Source organism: Macaca mulatta, chromosome 4 (assembly GCF_049350105.2).
Source record: "Macaca mulatta isolate MMU2019108-1 chromosome 4, T2T-MMU8v2.0, whole genome shotgun sequence".
NCBI classification, from domain to species: domain Eukaryota; kingdom Metazoa; phylum Chordata; class Mammalia; order Primates; family Cercopithecidae; genus Macaca; species Macaca mulatta.
This window is the reverse complement of record NC_133409.1, coordinates 6221337-6240875: the sequence shown is the minus strand read 5'-3', so window position 1 is coordinate 6240875 and position 19539 is coordinate 6221337. Positions and strand designations below refer to the sequence as shown.

General features: G+C 45.8%; 1 long non-coding RNA gene across 1 annotated transcript in view; it reads right to left on the bottom strand.

Moving 5' to 3' along the window:
* Window positions 1–320: 320 nt before the first annotated feature.
* Window positions 321–19539, bottom strand: part of LOC106998194 (uncharacterized) — a 96218-nt gene continuing 76999 nt past the window's right edge. The window contains exon 2 of the long non-coding RNA XR_013416975.1: window positions 321–4259. This is a non-coding gene — a long non-coding RNA (uncharacterized LOC106998194). The remainder of the gene's footprint in view (window positions 4260–19539) is intronic.

Genomic DNA, 19539 nt, shown 5'->3' with positions numbered 1-19539 from the left:
TCCTCCCTCCCTCACTCCTCACTCCCTCACTCATTCCTCCCTCCCTCCTCACTCCTCCCTCACTCACTCCTCCCTCACTCCCTCCTCCTTCACTCCTCCCTCACTCCTCACTGACTTCTCCCTCACTCCTCCCTCATCCTGTATGACTTTAGTTGAATGTCATTTAGAGTCATTTAGACAGAAACCAGGATCTCTGTGTTGTCATCACGCAAATAAAGTCACTCCCCACGTGCGGAGCCTGCTGTTTCTCTCTTTCCCACTTGATGGCAGCAATCACTGGAAAGATCATACCACAGAGGAAGACAGGAAGGTGGCCTGACCCGTTTGTCAATAGCATTTACTTTTTTAAGTTGGAAAGTGTTAGCTAGATAGTTAAGGGAGAGAAGGATAACAAACAATAAAATAATTAAAACATCCCTCTGCGACAGTGGCTTTAATTGTTTAACTCATGCCTTAAATCCTCAATTTTTTATCCTCCTGAGTATGTGTGGACCTCATTAGAAACTGTTGAGTTTGTCAGCACCCACTGACCCTCTGCTTATGGCAAAAATGTTACTGCCAGAGTTACAAGTCATTCTTCTTCCTCTAGGCAGGTAGGGAAAGCCCCCATTGTGCCCCTATGTTTCTCAGTGGGTCCTGGGTAGGCCCGAAGACGTTCCTGCTTTTCAATGAGAAATTACAGAGTTAGAAAGGTGAAGAACAGAATATGCTCCCGGTGAGAGAGTTAAAGGAACAGATACAGGTATGGGTGGCCATATAAGGCCATTAGGTCTCTATCACTTTATACAGAGCTCCTTCTGTAAATGAAGAGCTGTTCTAACTTTCAAGTTACAAAAGAAACAAAGGCCATAATTTCTGTATTACTAAAGCGATCTCTACTGTGGTTCCAACACAGGACAAGTCTGAGCAGCATTTTAGGTTTTCTCATTATCCCCTTTCTGGGTTGGTCTCCACTCTCTCAAATTCTACAAGATAACAAATGATTTTTCCCACAACCTTACAACCTAGTAGGCTGCCTTTTTAAAACAGAAAGATATTAAACATTTTGTGAGACTGGTGGTTGAAGCCCGTAGAGACGATTTTGAGCCCTCTGTGCATTCTGATCACGTTGTCACCCATTGCGTTCCTTAAAGTGTTAGAATTTCTGTCCAGTGTTGGAGATGTTTCAAAGGGTCTTTCCAAACATCTGGAAAGTAGCTTTCAGTTGTGTCACATCTCATTTGGGATGTGCTGGCTCACGTAAAGGTCAAGTTCATGTAACTGATAAGCTTCAGGAGTGGATTGGTCTGAGGCTCAGGTGTCACCAGGGCCCAGGTGTTCTTTGTCACTCAACCCTGTTCCCATTTCCCTGCATTTGGGGGTGAGTTGTCCCCAGTTGTCCCCAAGCGGTTGCTGCTACAGAGTCAGATCTCCCAGCCTCCCAGGTTCAGCCAGGGAGAACCAGTCCCTTGGAGTCCCGGAAACCTCAAGGTAACCTCACCAGGGGTCTCTGATGGGGCCCCTGTCCAGCCTGAAACACTGGCTACAACCTGACCTCAAGAGCATGCTGCCTCTCCCTGTCACCAGGGGACCAGGTGGCTGCAGGTCCTGGTCACAGTCCTACTCCAAGCTGCTGTAGGAGACTAGAACAAGGGATCCCAGTGGGAGTGCAGTGTTGTCATTATTGTTATTCTTGTTCCTTCCTATTTTTCTTTCTTCTTCGTTGAATGGAACTAAAATTCAAGGCATCTGTAATGTAATTCTAGGCTAGTTAATAGGAGGTCACATAGCTGAAACTGTAGGTATAGTGTGTCTCATCTCCATGCTAGGCAATAAAAGGCATGACCCTTATTCCTGGTTATTAATAACCTTCGTGATCACCCCCATAATCACAGACTCTGAATGGTGTTTCTTGCGCTTGTACAGAGAAAACACCTTGGACTTTTTTTTTTTTTAATGTGATGAAGTTTTGCAGCTGCCAATATTCACTCATCGTAAGTCCTAGTAAAACTCGATTCTCCCCCACCGACCCTGCGTGATCCAAGCACAAAATATCCATGAGGGGAATGAAGAAGGAAAAACTATTTATACATGTTCTGAACAGAAGCTGCTGGACTTTTGTCCACAGAAATTTTCAGTTCCAAAGAAAATTCCAGTGGTAACTCCTTGGTACCACTGGAATGTGATGGAGGGAGACGGGAGTTGAAGGTGCAAAGCAGGAACCTTCCTGGACCATGAGGTGAGAGTTCGGGTGACGCAGGAGGAGGTCATGAAAAACAGTCCACAAGGGACCTCTCCAGAGAAGGCTGGACTCCACCCTCTTCACTCCCCAGCACTCTCTGACCAAAGTGGAGATGGCCACAGAGAATCCACTGACCTTCCACATCACACTGTGGCAGGGCTGCTCTGCCCAGTGCCCTCAGTGGCAAGAAAAGCCAAGGGAATGCCGAGCCTGGCCACCGTGTGTGAGCCCTGTGACCGTCCGTCCTTACCAGAAGGTGTCATGGCAGCTGGTATGCTGGAGGTATGACAGCCTCCCCAAGGCGTAGGTGCATGTGCTCTCCTTGGACTCCCGGCTGTGGTGTCCCTTCTGCAGGTCTCAGAGCTCCATGTTTGTGTTCCTAGCTCCTCTGACCCCTATGAGTGGCTGTGTCTCCCTCCCCTGCCCTGACCCATCACCATCTTTGCTGCTCTGCAGCCCACTCTGGAGCATTTCTCTCAGCCTCTTGTACTGGGAGTGTCATGCCTCACCCTCCCCAAGAATAGTCTGGGGAATTGCACTGTTGTCTCCATCAAGTCAAAAGGGTCTTGGGCAATCATTCTGTCCAAGGGAAGGCTGACCATGAACTTGAGAGGAATCGAGGCATTGAGCAAGGGAGCTCTAGAAGATCTGTATCTCCCTCAGCTCCTACTCGCTCCAGCCTTTCTGACCCATGCGAGCACTGGCACCACACAACCTTCTCTTCTAGTTGTTCTGGGAAGGTCTCATGTTCACACCTGCTGTCTCCCCATTCAGGAGTTAAGCTTTTATGGGCTGGAATAGACACTTGCATTAGAGGAGTTGATGTTTGCATCTCTTTAACTCCATTTTGAAATAGTTACACATTTACAAAAGGGTTGCAAACATTATATAAAGCATTCTCATGTATGCTCCACGCAGCCTCCTGAAATAATACATAACCACAGTGCAGTTATCAAAATCAGGAAATAAGCATCGCTACAGCAATGTTAATGACTGTACAGTCACTCTTCAGATTTTGTCACTCGCCCTGCGAATGCCCGATTTTTTGTCCACGTTAAATTTAGTTGCTGGGCTTTCCTAGGTTGCTGTCTTGACCACTTACTATGTATTAGGCACTCTCCTAAGTCAGACTGTTTTCATGCTTCTCATTTTGTTCTCAGTCTTGTTAGTTAGGCTTCTACTTATTGTCGACATTTAACCAGAATGTGAATATTGTTTAAGATAGCTATAATGGCTAGAATGAGGCTCAGAGAAGTTCATTAACTTGACGGAGGAAACGCCGCCAGTAAACAGCAGCACTAGCCTTTAAAGCAGATGTGTCTGCTTGGGAGGGAGCCTGAACTTCTCACTCATGCATCTACACAGCCAGGCAGCCAGGGTTCTGGTCGCCCCCTCCCATGTTCCTAATGCCTTTCCTTTCCCATATACCCACATATTCATATATTCTCAAGTGCTCAGGACCCTCCTAAATATATAGCAGGAGTTCAATAAAGGTTTTTGAGTGGAATTAAACAGTCCAGGTAGTTGATAGAACCTAAGTAGGATTTGGAATTGCAACAACATTCGTGCCATTTTTTTTTTTTTTTTTTTTTTTTTTTTTTTTTAGCTTTTGGCTTCCAAGATGGTGCCATGTTAGTAATGAACACATGCTGCTTAGTTGACCCGTTCATTGCTCTCAGGTCAAAGTTGGCAATGAAGATTCTTTATCTGTGGCTGGAACTCTGTTGGTGCTGACCAAGTGATGTGTTCATGGCCCTGGGCACCTTGTCTCCCCTCGTTGCTCCTCCTGGTATGTCCTTCAAGGACCAGTGGCACATTTGCAGCACTTGCTGGATGACTGAAGTTTCAAAAGAATGCTCTGAGAATAAAATATGTCTTGACTGGGTGTTCAATATGACAGCTGATTTAGGAACTACATTCCCAAAGAGTGCTTTCCAAAGGAGAGCCGTCTCTGGAGGAATATCATATGTCTCTCCTGTGACATGGTAGCAGGTTTTTCAGCGATTTGGTGAAGCCCGAAAAGATGTGTTGATCAAATCTGCAGAAGACAAATTTATGAGATGGCGCTAACGCGAAAGATGACAGACTCAAACTACAGAAGGCCTCGACAGGCCAGAACACTTGGCTGAAACCACAAGATGAAATTAAACAGAGATATAAGTCAAGGCCTGCATTCAGGCTCCAAAAAAATCAATTGCACAAGTAGTGGACAGGGAAAACCTAGATTTATAGCCCTTCGTGTGCAAAAGATGTGGGAGGGAGTTTTAATAGACCACAAACTCAACGGGGAGCCAAGAGCAGTTCTGGCTCCTGGAGAAGGACCACAACCCTGTACCACATTCCCTGAGGAAGCACGCATGGAGAAGATAAGCAGTGGTCCTGCCGAGTGCAGGGCTGGCCACAGCACCTTGAGGATTCTTCTCAATTCAAAGGGTCACCTTTTAGGATGGAAACAGAAAATGCATATAAATATGTGTTCATATTATGTGATAATATTATGTGATAATATTATTTATAGTATATTTATTCAAAGCTGCAAGCTGTTCTAAAACTGATACCACAAGAAATGAAAACCTTTCAAGAGGTCCTCTTTAGCCAGAGCAGTGGCTCTCAACCCAGGGTAAGTATTAGAAACCCACGGAGCTTTAAACATTTCATATCCTAGAATGACTGATTCAGTAGGCTTAGGTAGAATCTGATATCTGCATCTTCAAAAGCTTTTTAGGTAGTTCTGATAAATAGCCAGGACTGAGAGCCCCTGGCCTAAGGAACACAGTCTGAACTCCTCAGCCTGGCTCAGTACAGGTTTGCCTCTCAACCATCCTTCCTACCTAATTTCCACTGTCTTCTTGTTGAGAGTTGAATTTTGTCCCTGTAAAAGGTATGTTAAACTCCTAACTGCAGTACTTGAGAATGCTACTTTATTTGGAAATAGACTCTTTGCAGATGTCATGAAGAGAGGATGAGGTCATACTCCATCAGGCAGGCTCCACTCTGATACGTCCGGTACAACAGGTATCCTTATAAGAAGAGGAGACAGACATGAGGAGAAGACCATGGAGATACAGACACAGAGGCAGAGGACGGCCACCCTGTGAAGACGTGGTCAGAGAAACCCCAAGCCAAGGACTGCCCATGGCCACCAGAAGCTGGGAGAGGTGAGGAAGGATCCTCCATGGGGCTTTGGAGAGAACACAGCCATGCCCATACCTCGATCTCGGACTGAGAGGGAACACTGTGAAGGAGATGGGAGGTGTTTGGGTGGGTGCCAGCCTGTATGCCAGAGGATTATCAAAGCCCAGGTCCTTCCCGTCCTGTTCTCGCCACAGCCCAAGGCAGGATGTGGCCTTTGCTGTTGCAGTTGAAGCTGGGTCTCTACCATATCGGGGCTCAGCTGGGAGAGTCAGATCCAGCTAGTGGGTGCAGAGGCCTGGGCATGGTGCACACCATGTTTGTTTCTGTTTTTGTGGCAGAAACTTAGTCCAGTCTTCTTACTGCTGTGCCCAGATCCCCCTGCTGCCTCCCATCTCCTTCACAGTGATAAACTAAGCCCTCACTGTTTTTACACTGATAAGGTGGCTGCAGTAGATTCTGTAGCAACTTCTAGGACACCAGAGCTCCACCTTAGCCAGAGTAGGAGCTCCTGACTGCCTGGGAATGAATCGCACAGTGCAGTACCTGGTATAGCCTGGTGAGCGAGCACAGCCTCAAGTCACAGTGCCAAGGTGCCAGGCACCACCCTTTAGGTCTCGAAGTTCATATCGGAACTCCAAAATGAACAGGCCACTCCGGGGCATGGAGCAAAGCAAGAAACCTTGAGATTGGGGATCTCTTCCTTGTCACTCCTGTGCTGTGATCCCACCATCAAAACAGCTCCTGTTGAGATCAACATGTGGTCAAATCCAATCCTCACCCCTCAGCCTTGTGCCACAGCTGTCCCTTACCTCCTGGGAATCCCACATCCTGAGGGTGTCACCTCAGGATGCTCTCATTCTCCTCCCTGGGACCCTCCCAACCTCTCCACCCCTAAACACTGGACGGCGCCCACTCCCAGACTCAGTCCTCAGGTCATTCCTGTCCATTCTTTGTCTCCATGTGACATGGCAGGTCTGGAAGGCCTCCCAGGACCTGGTTGCTGCCTCCTCCCTGCTCCATCCCAGCGCACTGCCTTCCTCACTCGGTCACATGCTGCTGTCCCTACAGCAGCCTCAGAGTCTCTGTGTTTCCAGAAGGTTCTTCCTCCAGATGTCTACATGCCTCATTCCCCCACTTCTTTGGGTCTCTTCTCAAAAGTCATCTGATCCAAAGGCCTTCGGGGACCCCATGGAGGCCTCCTGGCAGCTCTTGCCTTCACTTTTTGATTTTGTCTTTTTCCCACGGATCAATGTGAGTTCCATGGGGACAGGGCCTTTGTTCATTTGTGCATCTTTCCCAGCATCCAGAAGAGTGTGTGGCATAACAATGAGACCAGCAACTTTTGTGGTACCAATGCAAACATATTGGTTAATTTGGGGGATGATCCTCACTCAGTAATTGCCAGAATCTAGGTATTTTTATTGTTGAAAGATACTTCTGGTAGCAACTTAAAGAAAAACTATTGAGATCATAATACTCTTTCCCACACTTTGACTAAAGTTTACATTTAATAATGATCACAACCATCACACTAATATTCAGCCATTGTTTTCACATATTCCCTGAGTATTGACTGAGAGCCACTGGGCCAGAGAATGGGCTAGGGGCTGGGATGTACAGTGGTGAATGGAGACTGTCACTGTGCCTACCTTCCTTGGCTTCCAGGCTAGTGGGCAGAGAGATGTTTTGCAAAAATCACAAAAATACGCTTATAATTACACATTCAGGTGAGTGCTATGCAGAAGCAGCACAGGCATGCTGAAGGACTGACTGAACGTGGAAGCCTTTCTAAAGAAGTCACATTTAATCTGAACCCTAAAGGGTGGTGCCTGGGGCCTTGGCACCCATGACCCAAAGCTGTGTGCGCTCGCTGGGCTCTACCAGATGCTGCATCCTGTGGTTCATTCCTGGGCTGTCAGGAGCTCCTACCCTGGCTAAGGCAGAGCTCTGCTCTCCTGGGAGTTGCTACAGAATCAACTGCAGCCACCTTCTTGGTGTAAAAATAGCATCTCCCTCTGCTTACGGAGTTGGGTTGCTCAGCAACCTGTTTTTTCCCTTTTCTTTTTGAATCTCCCCATACACTGATTTTCATTGGCTCTTCCGAGATCCATTGGGGAGGGCTGATTGGCCAGGGCTATCTGATGGGTCCTGCTGCCAGGAGCCAAGGAGGCCAGGAGGCCAGGGGAGGCAAGCAGGACTCCCACAGGCTCGCCGGTGCCCTCGCAGCCTCAGCGACATCTAGTGGATCTTCCTGCCCCTTGCCCTGTGAGGGCAATGGGGGCTGAAAGAGAGGGGCAGGGAGATGTGCTCTCTGTTTTGGAGACATGTGGAGGTCTGTCCAGTCAGACCACTCAAAAATAAAGACATCTGGGTGGGGTGTGGTGACTCATGCCTGTAATCCCAGCACTTTGGGAGGCCGAGGCGGGCAGATCACTTGAGGTCAGGAGTTCAAGACCATCCTAACCAACATGGAGAAACCCTGTCTCTACTAAAAATACAAAAATTAACTGGGCATGGTGTCAGGTGGCAGCAATCCCAGCTACTGCAGAGGCTGAGGCAGGAGAATGACTTGAACCCAGGAGGCAGAGGTTGCAGTAAGCTGAGATCACGCCACTGCACTCCAGCCTCGGTGACAGAGCAAGACTGTCTCAAAGAAAACTAAAACTAAAAATAAAAAAATAAAGGCATCTGACCAGTGGGCACACATCTCTCTCTCTCTCTTTTGCCTCTCTCTGTCTCTCTCTCTGTCTCTCTGTCTCCAAACCCCATGTGTACATACATCTAGTTGTAAAGAAGGAGAGACTGTAGTATTTCTTCCAACCCAGTGAACACCTTTCTTCCAAACCCAGTGAGTATTGGTTATAATTGGTTGGTAACAGAAAAAGGATTACAGGACAAATCAGAGACAAAGTTTACTTCTCCCTTCTCAGGCTCCAGCTCAAGGCCAAATTCAATAATCAGTCTATAAAGGAGAACTGCAGGCTTCACATCTATCCAACTCACTGTCATAGTTACTGGATGTCACTGTGATCATTACACAGCAAAATATATGATGTTCCCTGAACTAACCAGACTAATGATAACAGGCCCCTAACTGAAGCAAGGGGCAAGTTTGTGTTTAAAACCAGACCCAGGCACTCTCTTAATGAGCGAAAGGCCCAGTTGTAGGTCACGGTCATGTGCACAGCCAATAATAGGAGAGGGAGAGCCCAGGGTGCGTGGGACGAAGCACTGTAGACAGCAGCACATTCCAGCTCAGCCTCCACGTGGACTCCTCCACTGATTTCTCCACCAACAGGCTCTGATGATTCCGCAGCGAAGCATATTCACCCACTTGGAAGCCCCTCATCTATCAGGACCCGGCCCTGTTTCTGTGGCGTCTCCAGCTCCTGTCTCGACGCCTGGCAGGAACTCAGTGCTCCCCCAAGGCTAGCTAAACGAATGAACCTCCACGCCACGTGGCAAAAAGGGGCACCTCTCCTGTTACGCCCAGCTCCACACCAGGTATGTCTTCAATTCACTTTCTAGAGTAATTCACCTAAAGTATTAAAAATGAGCATTCTCTCCTCTGTTTTAAAACAGCCGGTGACTCCTATGGCACAGAGAACAAAGCCCAGGTCCTCATGAGGGCTCCGGGTCTCATGTGGGCTGCCTCCACCTCCCCTGCCTCTCATGTGGCTCCTCAGCCCTTGTTACAAAATGCCCCGCATGGCCAGGCACGGTGGCTCATGCCTGTAATCCCAGCACTTCGGGAGGCCGAGGCGGGCACATCTCCTGAGGTCGGGAGTTCGAGACCAGCCTGACCAACATGGAGAAATTCTGTCTCTACTAAAAATACAAAATTAGCCAGGTGTGGTGGTGCATGCCTGTAATCCCAGCTACCCAGGAGGCTGAAGCAGGAGACTCGCTTGAACTTGGGAGGCGGAGGTTGTGGTGAGCTGAGATTGTACCATTGCACTCGAGCCTGGGCAACAAGAGTGAAACTCCGTTTCAAAAAAAAAAAAGAATTGTTTTTCTCATTTTCTTTGTTCTCATTTATTTGTCCCCAGTCCTGTCACTTAAAATTATCCACCAGACATCAGCTTATCTGATATGCATGGTTGAGGTCAGAGTATCCAGAGATATTGATTCATTCCATTGTCCCAAGTTGCTTTTCAAATAGTCCCAGTCCATTATTAACTATTGATAACCTTTGTTCTTACCTTATTTGTGTGAGCTGTAGGAAATCATGGTCAATAATTATTTCCAAATTGAATAAAAACAAAGACACATTTTGTATATGTATATACAATCTATAAATAGAACTGCATGGATCACATATGCAGATTACATTTCTGTCTGACAAGCTCATGGTCTTCTCAGAATCAGAACAGCCCACCCCATATCAACCAACTGCACCTCCACTCCTCTGACCACAACCCTTGTTTCTCAGAGATCTGCAAACAGATGCCACAACTCGAACCTGTGCTTCCTCGGCTGGATTTATGTGATGCAAAAATGAGCAAGAGGCAAGCCGGCTGCCGACCAGTGATCATTCTCCTTTGATTGGTGTTTCTGGATTCAAGGTCAAATGGTAAGTTGACTGTTTTTTATCCCAACTGGTGGGTTGCTTTTGGCATCACATGCACAGGTGGTGCACCCTGAATTACTTCTCCTCTCTTTGCTCTTGCTTGATATGGTGTGAACTCCCAATACTCCCTCACAGAACTGGCTCTCTTCAGCATTCCTTATTTCAAAGAATGGTTATCTGTGACAGGGCTGGAATTTGTGAGCCCATCTAGAGAAGGAAGTTCTAGGAAGTGGCTACCCACTGGCGATGATATTTCCTTGCCTCCTTCCCATTTCAGGTGTGGCCCACAGGCTATTCTTGCCAGTGAAATGTCAGTGGAGGTATCAGCATTGTTTCTGGGCGAAGACTGAAGGGCAGATGTGTCTTCTCCACACTCATCATCCTTCCACAGTCTGGACACAGACAACAGTGAGTCCCTGGAGAAGGCAAGGCTGCAGAAGAAAGGGTCCTGGGTACATGAGGGAAAGCTGCCCAGACCAGGAACACACATTTTATACTGTTATGTGAACCAGAAATAACTTCTGTTGTGTTTGAGCCATTTATATGTGGTCTATTTGTTACAGCAGCCAGCATTACTGTTACTAACACTACAAATTGAGCAAGATAGAAACACAGAAGTCACTCCTGACACTTTTTTCCTCATCTCCTACATTTAACTCTTTGTCAAGTCCTGTTGCTTTACTTCCGAAGTAAAACTGAGGTATGATAAAGGAGAGTAATAGGATGTTGGTAAGTTAGGTGAGGTTCAGTTTTTACAGAATTTTGTAAGGAGTTCGAAATTTTATTCTTCTGCTTTGGGAGTTCATTGGAGAATATTAATTAATTGTGTTTTATATGGTTTCAGTTTTTATAAAACTTTTTCTGCCTGCTCTGACTACACTGTGGAACATGGAGGAAGGCTAATTTGGTTAGAAGTTGAACTAGTTTAGTACTAGTGAAGATGGAGGAAAGTACATGAATTTAGGATTCGTTTTGGAAGTAAACTAGGAGACAGAAAAGGCAATTGGAGGAAGGCAAATTAGATTTCTCCTTTGGACATGTTGAGTTTGAGGTTTCAATAAGACATCCATGTGCATAGGTCCAGGAAACTGTTGTATAACAGGCTGCTACTCACTGGAAGTTGGAAGGATAAAAGGTGGAGGTAACATTTTGGGAATTATTTTCATAAAGATGGTGATTAAAGCCATTACTTTGGATGAGATCACCTAGGGAGAAAGTGTAGCGTAGATACTAAAAAAAGGCTGAGTACTCCAACATTTATCAACAGAGAAGATGGAGAACAGTCAGGAGGAAACAGGAGGATGAGGTGTCCTAGGAACCAAGGGAAGAGGATGCTTTAAGCTGGAAGCAGTCATCTGTGGAAAAAGAAGAGGGCGTCAAGAAGAGGGCAGAGAAATGGCCACTGGATTTAGCAAGAAGGAGGCCACTGGGGACCCTAAGAAGGATGGTTTCATTGGAGCGGAGAGATGGAAGCCTGGTTGCAGTGGGCCAAGAAGAGAATCTCAGCTGAGGAAGTGGGAATGGAAACATTGGTTTCAAGGGGAACAGAGGAGTACAGCAGTAACTGGAGATAATCATAGGACTTAGGAGGGTTGTTACACCAAAGATGAAAGGTATGAGAGAAGTTTTAATGCTGAAGGGAATGGCCAAGCACAAAGGAAACAATTGGTGGTATAGTAAAGAGGAAGGTAATTTCAAGACAAAGTCTTTGAGAAGAGAGAGGGAATGGAATCTGAAGCAGCAGTGGAGGGGCTGGTCTGTGTTGGAGTGAGGCCATTACATATGCCTTAGGGGAAGGGAGATGGGAGATGTGGAGACCTCCATGGATCTGGATGGGCCTCCACAGGGAAAGAGGCAGGGAAGTCTCTATGATTGATCCTATTTTTGCAATAAACAATGAAGAGAGGTCATTGGCCAAGAGTAAAAAGAAACTTAAGAATCAACCCATACAGGAAATTAATACCTAATATCTTAGACTATAAATATAATCACTAACTTCAATTTTTCAAAATAAAGCCTCACTCAATAATTTTTCTCTCTTTATGGTACAATTTTTTTCCCCTAATTTGGGTCACATCCTTCTAAGGAGACTTTTCTAGGCAGCAAGCTTTTTTGGAGGGCAAGGATCTCCTATACTTTAGATTATTAAACAAACAAATGTAAACATAAGAAAAGAAGTGTTCTTTTTATATTTTACATTTCTCTAAGTTAGAATGTCTTAATTTCCATTAATTTCCCTTAGTGTTTTTGTTTTCACTTAGTACTGCATTTGGGCATAACCATGGAATCTTACTCAGAAAGATTCAAATCCAGTATAAGTCACATTCAACTCTCCTTTTTTTAAGCAGCATAATATTGATCACATTCTAAGACTTTCATTCAACAATGTCTACCAAAGTAATTTGTCTACTAATTAATAGATTTGAGTTTTCTTTGTTATTTTAGCTTTTGTGTCATATTTGCCGAAATTCTTTTATCATTTTTAGATATTTCACGTCTTTCATTATTTAGTCATTATGAGCTTTTGTTTAATAGAATATGTTATTCACCGTGTACAAGGCAAACATCACCACTCTCCAGTCTCCAAACAACCGTAGATGTAGATGTTTGTAAAGAATTGTTATGCAGAGCCAAAGCCATTCCACTACATAAAGTGATTTCTTTAACTTTACAAAAATAATGATATTTTCATACCAAAACCTTACTAATTTCAACCAGTTCAGGAAATTCACTTCAAATATTGGAGAGATGAAATTTTATATCATAAATAAATGAAATTTTATTATATTTATGTCTACAAAGTCTATGTACAGGCTGTTTCAATTAGTAGACATGATTAAATTGTTATTCCTAGTCTACGTTTACATACATACAATTAAAAGCAACTCAACCCTTAAAAATCTTGATCTTTTATAGGTATTAATCTTTATTTAATAATCATTAAGAATCTTGTCCATATCTATTAACTTCACTAACAAACACTTTTTATTAACTGTAAATAGCATGGTTATACTTGTAAGGAATCTAAAACACATATATATATACATATATGCATTTAAATATTAAAAATACATATGTTTATATATTTTAAATAGCCATTTACATGGTAATTTTAAAAATTATTTTCTTTTTCTGTAATTATCTGCAGTAAGCATCTAATACTTTTTTTTCTTTTGTTTTCTTTTTTTTGAGATGGAGTCTTGCTCTGTTGCCCAGGCTGGAGTGCAGTGGCGTGATCTCGGCTCACTGCAAGCTCCCCCTTCCGGGTTCACACCATTCTCCTGCTTCCACCTCTGGAGTAGCTGGGACTACAGGCGCCCACCACCATGCCTGGCTCATTTTTTGTATTTTTAGTAGAGATGGGTTTTCACCGTGTTAGCCAGGATGGTCTCGATCTCCTGACCTCGTGATCCACCCGCCTCGGCCTCCCAAAGTGCTGGGATTACAGGCGTGAGCCACTGCGCCTGACCAATACTTATTTAACTGAAAACAAAAAACAAAAAAAACAAAACAACAACAACAACAAAAAAGCCTCAAAGAATGAGAGTGATTATTAAACACTTGCAAGTGGTAAAGGTTCATAGAATCCAAATATTAACAATGTTGGCCTGGAGCAAGACTGCATGCAACCAGCGACAGCACATGGAGTTCTCCAAATGTCAGGTTTAAAAACAAAGCAGTAATAACCTTACTAGACACAAATCTAGTCATAAAAGTAATAGTATATGTTCTTATAATTCGGAAAAGATGTGTTATTTTATAAAACAATTTTTTCCTCTTTCCTTATTCTTTTTTACCTTCCCTTTTTCTCCTTCCCTCCCTTCTTTCCTCCTTCCTTCTTTCCTTTTTTTCCTTCTTCCCTCCCTCCCACCTTCCTCTCTCTTTCCTTCCTTCCTTCTTCCCTTCCCTCCTTCCTTCCTTCCTTCTTTCCTTCCTCCCTTCCCTCCCTCCTTCCCTCCCCCCTTCCCTCCCTCCTTCCCTCCTTCCTTCCTTCCTTCTTTCCTTCCTCCCTCCCCTACTTCCTTCCCTCCTTCCTTCCTCATTCCCTTCCTTCCTTCTTTCCTTCCTTCCTTCTTTCCTTCCTCCCTCCTCTACCTCCTTCCCTCCTTCCTTCTTCATTCCCTTCCTTCCTTCCTCATTCCCTTCCTTCCTTCTTTCCTTTTTTCCTTCCTTCCCCCCTCCTTCCCTCCTTCCCTCTTTCCTTCCTTCCTCCCTCCCTCCTTCATTCCTCACTCCCTACTTCCTCCCCTCCTCCCCTCCTTCCCTCCTCCCCTCTTTCCCTCCTCCCCTCTTTCCCTCCTCCCCTCCTCCCTCCTCCCCTCCTCCCTTCTTTCCTTCCTTCCTTCCTTCCTTCCTTCCTTCCTTCCTTCCTTCCTTCCTTCCTTCCTTCCTTCCTTCCTTCCTTTTCTTCCTTCCTTCCTTCCCTACATGAGACTGGTGGCAAAGCCAGTCATCTTGGAACAGTGAACTCCTGGAGAGGAGCTTAAGGTCATGTAAGACCCTTCTGTGTCACAAAGTGCTTTGATCAGTACTGCTCCAAGGATGCAGTGGAAAGGAGGAAGCTCTCCATTTAGCTTTACCAGCATAAAAACATTTCACACTTTTCCCAGCCTCCTATGAACTCATGTCCTGAGATCCCTTCTCCCTTTTCTATCACTTGCCTTCTGCAGGGACCTGTCCTAGGACCCATGGTACCAAAGCCACTTGAATGACAGGGGTTATGCACTTGGCCTTTAAGTTCATGTTGAGCAATGGTTTTCAAACTCCAGGTCTCAAACCGATAGTCAGTCACGAAATTAACTTGGTGGGACCCAAGCTGGACTTTTTATAATGAAATAATAGATAATGGCTTCAAAAAGTCAGATTAGGACAAAGCAAGCTGAAAGAATGGAAATAATGGGAAGATGAGGTGGAAGGAACATCTGGGAAGGGGTCCTCTGGCAGGTGCCAGAGGATGCACACATGGGGAGGAAGAGGAACCCACGGAACAGAGGAAGCCTGGAATAGGAGAGGCGCCTAGGAAAGAGAACACTTACACTGCCTAAAGGTCAGATCCTTTCCCTTAGGATCAGGAGTTCTAAGAGGCACTGAAGGAGCCCAGTCCCTGGGTTGCAAAAAGTAAAGAGACTATTGCCAAGAGAGGTGAAGTAACGTGACCAAAGTCACATGGTAGATCGGAGTCCAGGTAAATAAATTAATAGCCAAGACGTCCTTCGCTCCTGGGTTGCAGAAGGAAGGAATGCAGGTGCTTACAGCCCTGTCCTTGCTGGACAGGTCTTGAGAGGTAGGGCTCTGTCTGGGAACGTTAACCCTCTCTTTATGGGCCAGGCAATCACAGAGCAGGGTCTTGTGTTAGGAGGACCCCTCTGCATACTTTCAACTAGGTTTTGAACTCATCAGGACAAGAAGCCTTCTTGGTTTTTACATAGCAGGAGACTACTCATGGTGATGGGGCCAAAACCCTGGAGGTGCAAGGCTCCATCGCCCAGAGTCCCAGTGCAGTGCAGGCCTGCGGCCGTGGTTGCAAGATTCACTGGTCCTGCGTGGGAGATTCAGGATCTGGGCCATCACTACATCTCTTTCCCCAGAGGTGGGTAACGCTGTTCCCAGCGTGGAAGGCCAGGGGCATAAGTATGTGCTAGAGGCTGAGGTGAGGGGCGGGTGAGAGCCTCCCTCCGTGAGAACAGCTGCACTTCCTGGGAGCCTCACATTGCTGGAACTCGATTCAGGTGCAAGTCACTTCAGAGACACTCTCAGTGCATTGCACAGTGGGAGCCGCACTCACTCGCTGCAGACTGCAAAGAGGAGCTCTGAGGTTTGGGCTGAGAGTCACTGGTCGCCCTGAAGTTTGTGGCCTCATCTTCCTTCCCCCTCATCATCCTGCTCCTTACCCAGGTGTCAGGGCTTCATGTGCTGCCCAGACCTGAGTGCCATCACAGTTCGTGGAATCCAGCAAGTAAGAGGAACAAAGCACCCTGCAGGAGGAGCGGATGCTGCAGACCAGTGATGGGCCTCCCTGCAGAAGTGGGAGAAGGACCGTGTAACAGCCCAGAGCAGCACGGATGAGGGTTGAGGCCGTGCCCAGAGCAGCAGGGGTGAGGGCTGAGGCCATGCCTGGACATCTCTGGCTCTGCAAAATAGTTTGTTCAGAGGCAGAGAGAAAACTGTAGTCAGATCTGTAGAGAACAGGCTTCAGTCATTGCTACTTAAACCAACAAAGGAACTAACAAAAAACTACACCTCGAGTCTTAGGACAACATTGGAAACTGAGAGAAGAAGAGGGTGAACTTTAAACAGGTGTCGTTCTGGAGTCAAGTCAGGAACTGAGGAATATGTTTCCCAAAACCGGGAGGAACCTCTTATTTCAGCAAATGCTTGGGAGAGGAGGAGCAAGAACACTTTGAAAAGTAAGGCTGTTTTGCAGCCCCAGAATAATCTTCACAAAAATTATTACGAGGAAGCAAGGTGGATGGAAATGATGCCACAGGAAGTAGTTGGGCTCTTTCCCTGTTCACAGAGAACCAGGGAGGGCTGCCATGCAGGACTTCACCCACCTGGGAAGGCTGGGTCTTGTGTTTTGTTTTGTTTCTTCTCAGAGAATGAGAAAGTGCCTCCCAAAGGAGACAGTCCATAAACAATACCCACAAAGGCAGCCTAAAATGTCTTGGGCTACCACTGGGTTGGAGAAACATGGAAAAAAGAGAAAGGGGATTTAAGGAATTGCAGAGTGCTCGATTTTGCTTGGGAGTTGCCTTTTCTCAATGTGGGTTCCAGTCACAGCAGCAGAGGCCACCAAAAAGAATCCACATCCAACCCAGCACCGGGGCCGGGAACCTTGAACGCACAGGCTGCGTGCGATAACACCAAGGCAAGCCTAGTGAAGGCTGGAGGTGTCCCCCCGCCAATTCCGTGTTGTCTTGTCAGAGGAGGGGGCGCTTCAGATGCTGCTTTTCCAGAGGGAAGGCCGCCTGCCAAGACAGACCTCTTCCCAGAACATGGCAACTCCAGCGTCCCAGTCCGTGAATGGGATGTGTCTTTTCACTGAGTAGTAAATCTCCAGGGTGGAGTCTCGTCAAGCGGTGTGTTTTCCATGGCGCCCTAGAACAGCTGACACCGGAAGGCTGCTCTGTGGTGAATCTCCTCGGATTTCCCGTCCGCCATCTTCCTCCACCCACCACACGCTGTGCGCTGCAGGACACATCATTCGTGGGCTGCCTCCTAGAAACCGGGCTTTTGCTTAGAAAGCAGTTGTTTGCATTGCGGGTTGATCCCATGGACACATTTTGGGTTTGGGGTTGTGTGTCCAAAATGGCAATGAAGGTCTGGAGAAAGTTGCTTCTCTATAGAAAGCTGTGTCTTGGTAATTCATTGAAATGTTGGAAAAAAAAAAAATGGAGCACAAAAGTCAAACTTGGTTTAATCCAATTTGAGAGGAATTGAAGGTGCCACATCAGTCCAGGGAAAAGGAACTGCACTGTGGACTTTGAAGAGCCTGACTTTATACACTCCCAAGGCCCCTGGCTGGGGCTGTGCCACACACAAGAGGGAAAGAGAGAGGCCGCCAAGTTACCTTGGGTTTTGAGTACTCTGTGGGAGTACTTCTGTGGGAAGGTCTTGAGCTGGCAATGGGAAGGACTTAGACAAGAAATTGTACAAAGTTACAGCACAATTTTATATTGCTCGCCTTGTTAGTGGCTGTCCATTGGACTTGTACACCGTAGCTTAGGGGAAATAGGAGATACGATAGAAAATGACTTCCTGGTTTTGGTATATTATGGCTGCAGGATAACAATTGAAGCAATGGCCTGATATGTCACAGAGGTTGCTGGGAGTGACATTAAGGCATTTATAGCAGGGTTTGAGGGATGTAACTGGCCGCCCCATTGGTTCCAGGTGGAAGCATCAGAAAGCAGATTGTTCCTCCCCGGGTGGTGCCAGGCCAGCACGCAGCTTCTCACCTGCTCCTCTGGCCTTGCACAAGGGCTTCCCAAGGGTGGGGACAGTCCCTATTCTGGCTTCTCACTTAGCTCAGAGCCAAATGCCTTAGACAAGCCTTTCATGGCCTATGGGTGCTCATCTCCCAAGCCCACCTTGACAAATCTCCCTTCACTGGCTTCTCTCCTATCACCCCAACTCATTGCTGTTCCACCAAATGCAAACTTCTTCTCCAAAGGACTCCTTTTCCTTCCTTCCTTCCTTCCTTCCTTCCTTCCTTCCTTCCTTCCTTCCTTCCTTCCTTCTGTCTACAATGCCCTCTTCTTAAGTGTCTATAAGGCTTGTTCCCACATCAAACACCTGCCCCCATCACTTTCAACGTATTTTTTGAAACGGATGCATCTTGTTTATTTTCTCTTTTCTCCTCTAGAATGCGAGGCTCAGGGCTTTTACTCTAGTTTGTTCTTTGTTGTATCCCCAATGCCTAGAATAGTGCCTGGCATAAACTAGATGCTCAATAAACACATGTGGCATGAATGGTGCAATGTGATGACATAGAGCAATCATATCTGGGGGTGGAGACATAGAGATGGGGCCGACCAGTGTTAAGCAGGACTCAAGAGAGCGCTGAGGCTTTAATGAATAGGACGCTGGTGACAAGGTAGACAAGATGGCCAGAAAACTCAGGCAGTCAGAAAACAGTGCCTGGGTCTGTTTACATTCCAACTCCCTCCCTGATGAACAGATGGGAATGTTGTGATGGCTCATCAGATAGTCAAACCGCATCTAAATAAATTGCTGACAAATCTGCTAAGTACAGTGCTTTCTGTTTGGAAGATTCACAAGGCAACTCGTATATATAGTGTCGTGCCAGTTTAAAAACAATACTGCCAGAATAAAAACTATATTTGAAAGTTTCTTTTAATAACATCTTGGGGGTGTTAAAAGCAAGAGATTTTTTTAAAGTCTAATTTAGTTCTACAAAGGGGATAAAGCTTTAGCTTCTAGTAAAATGAATGTACTTCCTCAATTTCTTCATTGCCACCCCACCCTCAATATACTATAAAATCCTATAACTAAACTGGAGTTAAAAATGCAAACAAAATTTCCAAAGTATGTGATAAAATCTAATGTGTATTTAGAGTGTTGTACTTTGCAAAGCCAATGAGAAAGAATGTTGACTTTGGAATCAGGCCCACCTGGGTTTGAATCGCAGCTCAGCTTCGTCACTGCTATTCGAAGCCATTGTTTCAGCATCTGAACAATGAGGATTCTGATATGCACCGTCAGAGATACGAGGGGACTGGTAAGCACTGGGACTGGTGTAGTGCGTATTTAATAGAGTGCCCAGCACACGGCCCATGCTCCCAAGTGGCAGCTAACAATCTATAATTTTACAGGTACAAATTTTAAAAAACGCCCCCCCACCCCCCCACACACAAACAGCCTGACTAATCCTGATGCTACGAGAGAATTTCTAGGAATCACAATGCTGTTTTTAGTTTGGTGCAAAAGTAATTGCGTTTTTTGCCATTACTTTTGTACCAACCTAATAATACAACTCAAAAATTATCATAACTTTAAAAAGCCAAAACATCAACATGAGTAATCGACAAACTCTTCTCCAAAATAATGCTTTTTATTAATACTAGTAATAGAGAACACGAAAAACGATATA